Source organism: Pteronotus mesoamericanus, unplaced genomic scaffold (genome assembly GCF_021234165.1).
Source record: "Pteronotus mesoamericanus isolate MK-2021 breed Mesoamerican mustached bat unplaced genomic scaffold, CSHL_Meso_final scaffold_31, whole genome shotgun sequence".
In the NCBI taxonomy this organism is placed as follows: Eukaryota; Metazoa; Chordata; class Mammalia; order Chiroptera; family Mormoopidae; genus Pteronotus; species Pteronotus mesoamericanus.
The window spans coordinates 23,875,382-23,882,001 of NW_026555312.1; the positions used below are offsets into that span (position 1 = coordinate 23,875,382).

At 40.5% G+C, this 6,620-nt stretch overlaps 1 pseudogene; it reads right to left on the reverse strand.

Annotated features, from left to right (window-relative positions):
- Positions 1-211: 211 nt before the first annotated feature.
- Positions 212-6,191, reverse strand: LOC129085575 (nuclear body protein SP140-like protein; annotated as a pseudogene).
- Between the last annotated feature and the right edge of the window lie 429 nt (positions 6,192-6,620).

Here is a 6,620-nt window from a genome sequence, read left to right on the forward strand (position 1 = left end):
CCTTCAGGAGGAGGAAGGGTGAGGGAAGCAGGATAGCATGGGGGTGGGAGCTAAGCAAGAATGCGGTCTCAGCCGGGACTAGCTCCAGCCTGAGCCCAGTAGGGAGCACGAATCATGCCTCTCAGAGGTGGATTGGCAGCCACCCGCACAGCAGCTATGACACTAGAAGTCGGCCCCTAGAGGGGATTGGCCAGGGAACCGACGGCATCCACTACTCCGGTGAACGGCTCTCATTTGTTTCCTGAAAAGCAAACACTTCCTTGAAAGTCTTCTCAAATTCCACCTCCAGTCTAAGGCCCATTAGGCGAAAGGCTTTGTACTTGTAAGATGCCCTGTGGTTCTGAAAGATGAGGCGCATGTCCTGCACAAAGCCCTCCAGTTGACGGTAACCCTGCTCATTTAACTTCTTCCTAATTTTGTCCAACTACATGGGTTCCTTGATGTTTTGGGAAATTTCTTTAATATAATAATAATATGGAATCTTCACAAAAAATGAGCTCTCTGAATGGCAATAGACTTTCAAGAGAAGGAACTCACATTTCAGCTGCTCCTCAGGCCCCATCGGCCTCGCCAGGACCTCAGGTTCCCTGCCACACTGCTGCCTTCCTGGAGACTCCTTTATCCTGCAGAAGATGCAGCTCCACGGGCTCCTCTCAGTCTCCACAGGGGGGAAGTGACAGTCCTCGTGAAAGGATCAGGAACAAGTAAAGCAGCAGAAGAGCGTTCCTCCATTCAGGCAGATCTTACATATGTCTGAGTTTTTCATACACAGGTCAACTAAGATGCTGTTGCAAGACTTTGGTATTCTCCACTTCTTTTTCCTTCTGTATGTTCTTGGAGGATTAGATAGAAATCCTCCCTCCATCAGCTGTTCTGGGGCTCTTCCAGCGCAGGGCAAACTCCGCTTCTAGGCCTTCGTCCTGCACGACCTCCTTTGATTTCAAATTCTCTGGGAGCGAACCAAGTTCCATCCTCACTCTGTATGCACTTCTTCATGGCTCCTTGTTTCAATTTCCTTTTATATAACATACCTTTTGTCTGTCTACAGGTCACAGGAAATATTTCTGAGCAAAAATCCACACTGTTATCTCTGTGCTTTCTTGACCCTCTTTGATGTGTGTTTCTTTGCTGTTTCCTTTTTTATATTGTCCAGGAATGCCCTTTCTTTTTTCTTCTTTTCCTCTTGCGTTTTCCAAAAGTAGAGCTGTTTCAATTTCCAGTCCTTGGCTTCATTTCCCCTGGCGCACCTTTTGAGGAGCACATAATGCAGGAACACTTCTCATTTCCATTTTCTGGTAGCTCTGATTCTTGTTCATCACAGGGTAGTAAATTAAAGGTAAGCTCTTCGGATTCTCCTTCTCTACCCATTTAGTTTCTTCTGGTTCACAAGAAACCTGGTCTTTGGCAAAGACTGGGCGGAGTGGGCTAGAGACGCCTGAGGAAAGACTGGGGAAGGAGGCCCCGGAGAGAGAACTGAGAGAGCTGCTGACAGGATCCCGGTGCTGACTCATCCCCCATGCCAGTCTTGTTCATTTACTTTTGAATTTACTTCTTATCTTCACTAGTTATTAGAGAAATGCAACTCAAAACCACAATGAGATACCACCTCACAGTTGTTATAAAGGCAATTATCGATAAGACAAGAAACAACAAGTGTTAGAAGGGATATGGAGAAAAAGGGACTCCTTGTACACTGTTAGTAGAAATGTAAATTGGCACAGCCACTATGGAAACCAGCAGTTTCCTCAAAAAGTTAAGCATAGAGTCACTATATGACCCAGTAATCCCTCTTCTGCTTATCTACCTGAAAAATTTGAAAACATTTATTCATAAAAATATATGTACCCTATGTGTATAGCAGCATTATTCACAATAGCAAATACATGGGAAAAAATTAACTGTACTTTAATAAATAACTGGGTAAAGAAGGTGCTGTGGGGGGTGAGTGGGGCAGGGAGGGCAATGGGGGAAAATTGGGACAACTGCAACAGAACAGCAATAAAGAAAGAAAGATGTTGTGTAACTGAGCAAACAGAGGTCTGTCCATGTGGCACCTTGGTGAATGACCCAATAATTAGTGTTGGAAGGAGCAGATATTTATTTACAATATTCCAACCTTGGGAGGTCTCAGAGCACTTATGCTCAGAGTCCTCCTTTCCCACTTAGACCCAGCATTTCCCTTGTTCTCCAAAAACCTATAAGACACGGACCCCAAAAGTTCCCCATTTCCTTATCTTAAGCCAGCTGCACAGAGAGTTCTCCAGTTCCCCTGAAAGGTGCCTAAGTTGCCATTCTCACACAGCAGCTCTCCCCTTCAGGATCTGGGATACACTGTCATCAGCCTCCATATAACAGTCAAGGAAAGCATGTGCTGTGTTACACTGGATGATGGCAAAGTCCAGGAAAGGCACTAATTTCAAGGATCGAGAAAATGTCTGGGTTGGCACAGCAGCAGGTCAGTGTATTGCAAGGAATGATCCTTGGAGGCTTCTGAGTCAACTTGCACAGGCACCACCAAAGCAGCATGCCTACTTTCTTACTAGCCCACGGCCGACCAGCTCCTATAGCTAACATGGCTCCTATCTCACTACCAGCACTGCCTGTAGGAATCTGCCTTCACTACCAGCTGCATCATGGCTCTCTCATAGCTTTTCTACTCCCTCCCAAGCCACATGGCCAAAGTCCCTCACTGCTGGCTGCCCCTTCACTTAAATACTGACCTGGAGCCTCCTGTGTGACCTCATCTTTGACTCCTCCCACAATGGGCTACATCCTGCCAGTTCTCCTGTACAGTTTACATTCATTCAGCCACCATCTTCCATCAGGGCAAGAGTGACTCCGTGATCCAGGGGGACCCGCCTCCCTTGGCTACATCAGGAGTCAGGATACACTCTTAAAGTCATGGCCACCTTGCCCTGAAATGGTAGCACAGCTATTAACACAGCTATTAAACTAGGTACCAAGTTGTTTTAGATATGCAAAGTACCTTAATCCTGTCATCTTCTTTCCCCCAGCCTCCAACCAAGGGCTATGGGAGTTTCCCCTACATTCTCAGGCGCCCCTTGCCCTGTACTCCATTACAGTTGTACATATATACAATGGAATACTACTTAGCCATAAAAAAGATGAAACATTGCCATATATGACAACATGGATGGATCTTGAGAGTATCATGGTAAGTGAAATAAAGTCAGGTGGAAAAGGACAAAAACCATATAATTTCACTCATATGTGTGATATAAAACAAAAAAAAAACAACAAATAAACAAATGAAATCATAGATCCAGACAATGGAATGGGAGTTACCAGAGGGAAAGGGGGTTGGGAGAGGATCAAGTAGGTAAAGAAGGTCAAATATATGGTGACAAAAGGAAACTAGACAGTGTGTGGTGAGCACACAATAGAGTACACAGATGTTGTATTATGTAGTTGTACACCTAACACTTACATAATGCTATTAACCAATCTTATCAAAATAAATTTAATTAAAATTTAAAAAAGCAAATCCTAGAGTATTGTCCTTCTGGAAATATGTTTTTTTTTAATGCAAATAACAAACAAACCTTTGAAAGAAGAATTATTTATGACTGTCTATAGTTTTATTTTGTGAGTTATATGAAAAATTTAAACAGGTTACTTGTATTACAATTTCCAAAGAAGAACATTTCTTTAATTCCAGGGAAGAGAAGGAAATACTGCATATGGGACCACACACTCAACACTTGCTTTTCCAGTCTCTCTAGCCTTTAAAAATCCTCAAATTAACAACAGGTAAATAAAAGCATTCTCTCCTTTTGTAATTCTTAAGTATCATTCACAGGTAGTTTATAATAATTTGAAATGCTAATCTGCAAATGTACCTATGCATAGCGTCTTCTGGGAATTCATACCTATTTAATTCACTAACCAGTTAATAAAACTTCCTGGACATGATTTCCCTTAGAAATATGATATATGAAACCATAGTGAAACTGACTTCTAAAAAAGTATGTTACTTGTTTTCTTGACGAACTTTTCAAGGAGCCTCAGAAAACTGAAAACTTAAAAAGAATAGCCCCTGTTTCAAGACAATAGTTTTTTTATTGGGATGAATGTAGAAATTATGAGCTACCCAGACTTGCAAAAATTTAATATCCTTTGTTAAAACCTTGAGATGTAAATAAGTAACTAATTTAAAAGTATCTTTTCATTGAATAAAAACTGGTGCTCTATATTAGAAACTAGGATATGATTTCCCTAGTAGGAATGACTTTTGTATTGAAAATTATAGTGCTTATCTGAATCTTGAAAACATAAGTGGTTTAGGAGTCATATACCTACCCACATCCTGTGAGAGCATAAACAAAGTACTTCATGCTTTGGAAGGTAGAGAGATCATATCATTTTGTTGTCTGAAACAGCCTTCATTCTCTCTCTATTTTTAATAACATCCAGGAATTTGATGAAATTTCTGTAAGGAGTTTTGAAGTGGAGTGAATTTGGGATTTAGTTAATTGAATATATTTAAGTAGCAGATTTCAAAGATACAGTGGAGGTTCATCTGTCTTCAGTATGTGAGGACTAGAAGTGGAGATAACATTTTCCATCCTCCCAAGAATGTTAACTTGGACAGAACCAGGTGCGATGTGTTGCTGAGGGCTTGGTTGGTTAACCTTCAGGAGTAAGCAGAAAGCATGAACAAAATGATGAGACTTGGGAAGAAATAAATTCAGGCTACAAAGGCTGAGAAGCCACAGATATGGCAGAGGCAAGAGCCTTGGGAAGCTACAGAACACACTGTTTTTCTGAGAACAGTTTCCTCATTACACTCTCAAGCCTGCATCCTCCAATCTCAACTCTATCTGCATCACTATGCAGCCATTTAATTGGCCTGAAATTGGTTTTCAGGGCAGTGATCTTTTAATCTGCCCTTTAAAACTGGGCCTTCATATCAGGCCCCTGCCTACTCCTCCCGTCTTTTCAGAGGGCAGTTTTTCAGCTCTCTACTCTCCAGCCAGCTTTCCTGTGAAGGGCGCAACAACTCTGCCCCGAATGCCCTTTCCTCTCCTCTTCCAGTGATTCCTATTCGCCATAGGATCCATATCAAGTGTAATGTCTCTAAGGCAACTTTCCCCCTCTCCTGGACTACGTCTAACCTCACACATAAACCCATACGTGTGATCTGCTCCACCCCATCCTGCACTACTTTGTAGCATCTTTTATAATTGTAATGGATTAATTACTAGGGCAATTATTTACTGTCTGCCTCCCATGTTAAGACAAGCCCTCCATGGGCAGTGACTTTGTCTTTCCTCATTTCTCATCTTAATGTCAGTCAGTGACTTACTGTCATGGCTGCACAATAAGTGTTCATTGAATGAATGAATAAAAGGACATTTCTCCTAGGAAAAGGAGCTCATCCTCATTTATATCAGATGGTAAGGCTATTTCTAGTCTAAAAGGGAAATTTTTCTGAGTCTTGTGCTCTGCTTATTCTTCTATTTTTTCTTTTCTTCTTAGAAAGCCCATCTCTGAGCTTTCACTTAACTTTTTAAATACAAATCTGAACAAAGACTAAGGCCACAATATGTGCTTAACTATCTTGTATTCACAAGTTATAATTTGTATTTGCTGCAGCGAGATCATTGTGAGTCAAGCAGGATTATTTAAACTGCATTTGCCGTGACACAAGGCAAATACCCTGTGTTAGATTACTCGTAGGCTTGAAAGATGTTTTAAAACAATTCTAGACTGTTTATAAGGTATACTATTAAGAATTCACTCTTATAATTCATTTATATATGTAACATTAAATTTATAATTAAGACATTTATTACAACATTTTAAATGTGAAATATGTTCAAAAAAGCCTTTCTTAAAGACAGTTGCTATTTAACATTGTGATTTAAAAGTCTTTATAATCCTTCGTTTTCAGTTGCTATATGTTTTGATATTAAATAGTTTTCAGACACAGTTGACAATTTACATCTAACAATATCAGAAGAAGCAACTGTATCTATCTTTGGTAAAATTATACATGTCTTCTAAGTGAGGGAAAAGACCACCAGTCAAGGAATCAGAAACTCTGGTGTTTCAGTAGAAGTTGTGGTAACAAATGGCTGGGTGGGCATGGGTGAAGCAGTTACGACCTCTTGTACCTCAGTTTCTTCATCTATACAGTGCAACATTTTATAGCGTTTCCTAAACTGCATTGTCCCGGATATTAGCACTATACAATGTTAGTCAACATTCCATGAAAAAATAAGTCTGTTTGGAAAAATTAAGATAAATGAAGTTGGTCGGTTTTCTCCCTCTAGTAGAACTTCCCAGTACCACTCATGTGCTCTGCGTCTGAAGGATTAGGCAGTTCATTAGAAAATGATAACGAAAATATGATGACAGAAAGTTATAAGGAAAATAAAATCCACATGGTAGGATATCTCCTGAGAATGAGGACTTCTTTTTCCTTGTGTCCCTTCTTGATGATGTAAGGTAGAGAGAGATGTGGTGGTAAATGTATCTTCATTGGAAGCACAAAATGGCTTTTTTGTGCCTAAATACCCTGAGCCTGAGTCATACATTTTTCTTCCTAGGACTCCCAATTCTTAGTGTGAACTGATTAAAAGATAGTCCAATGTTAA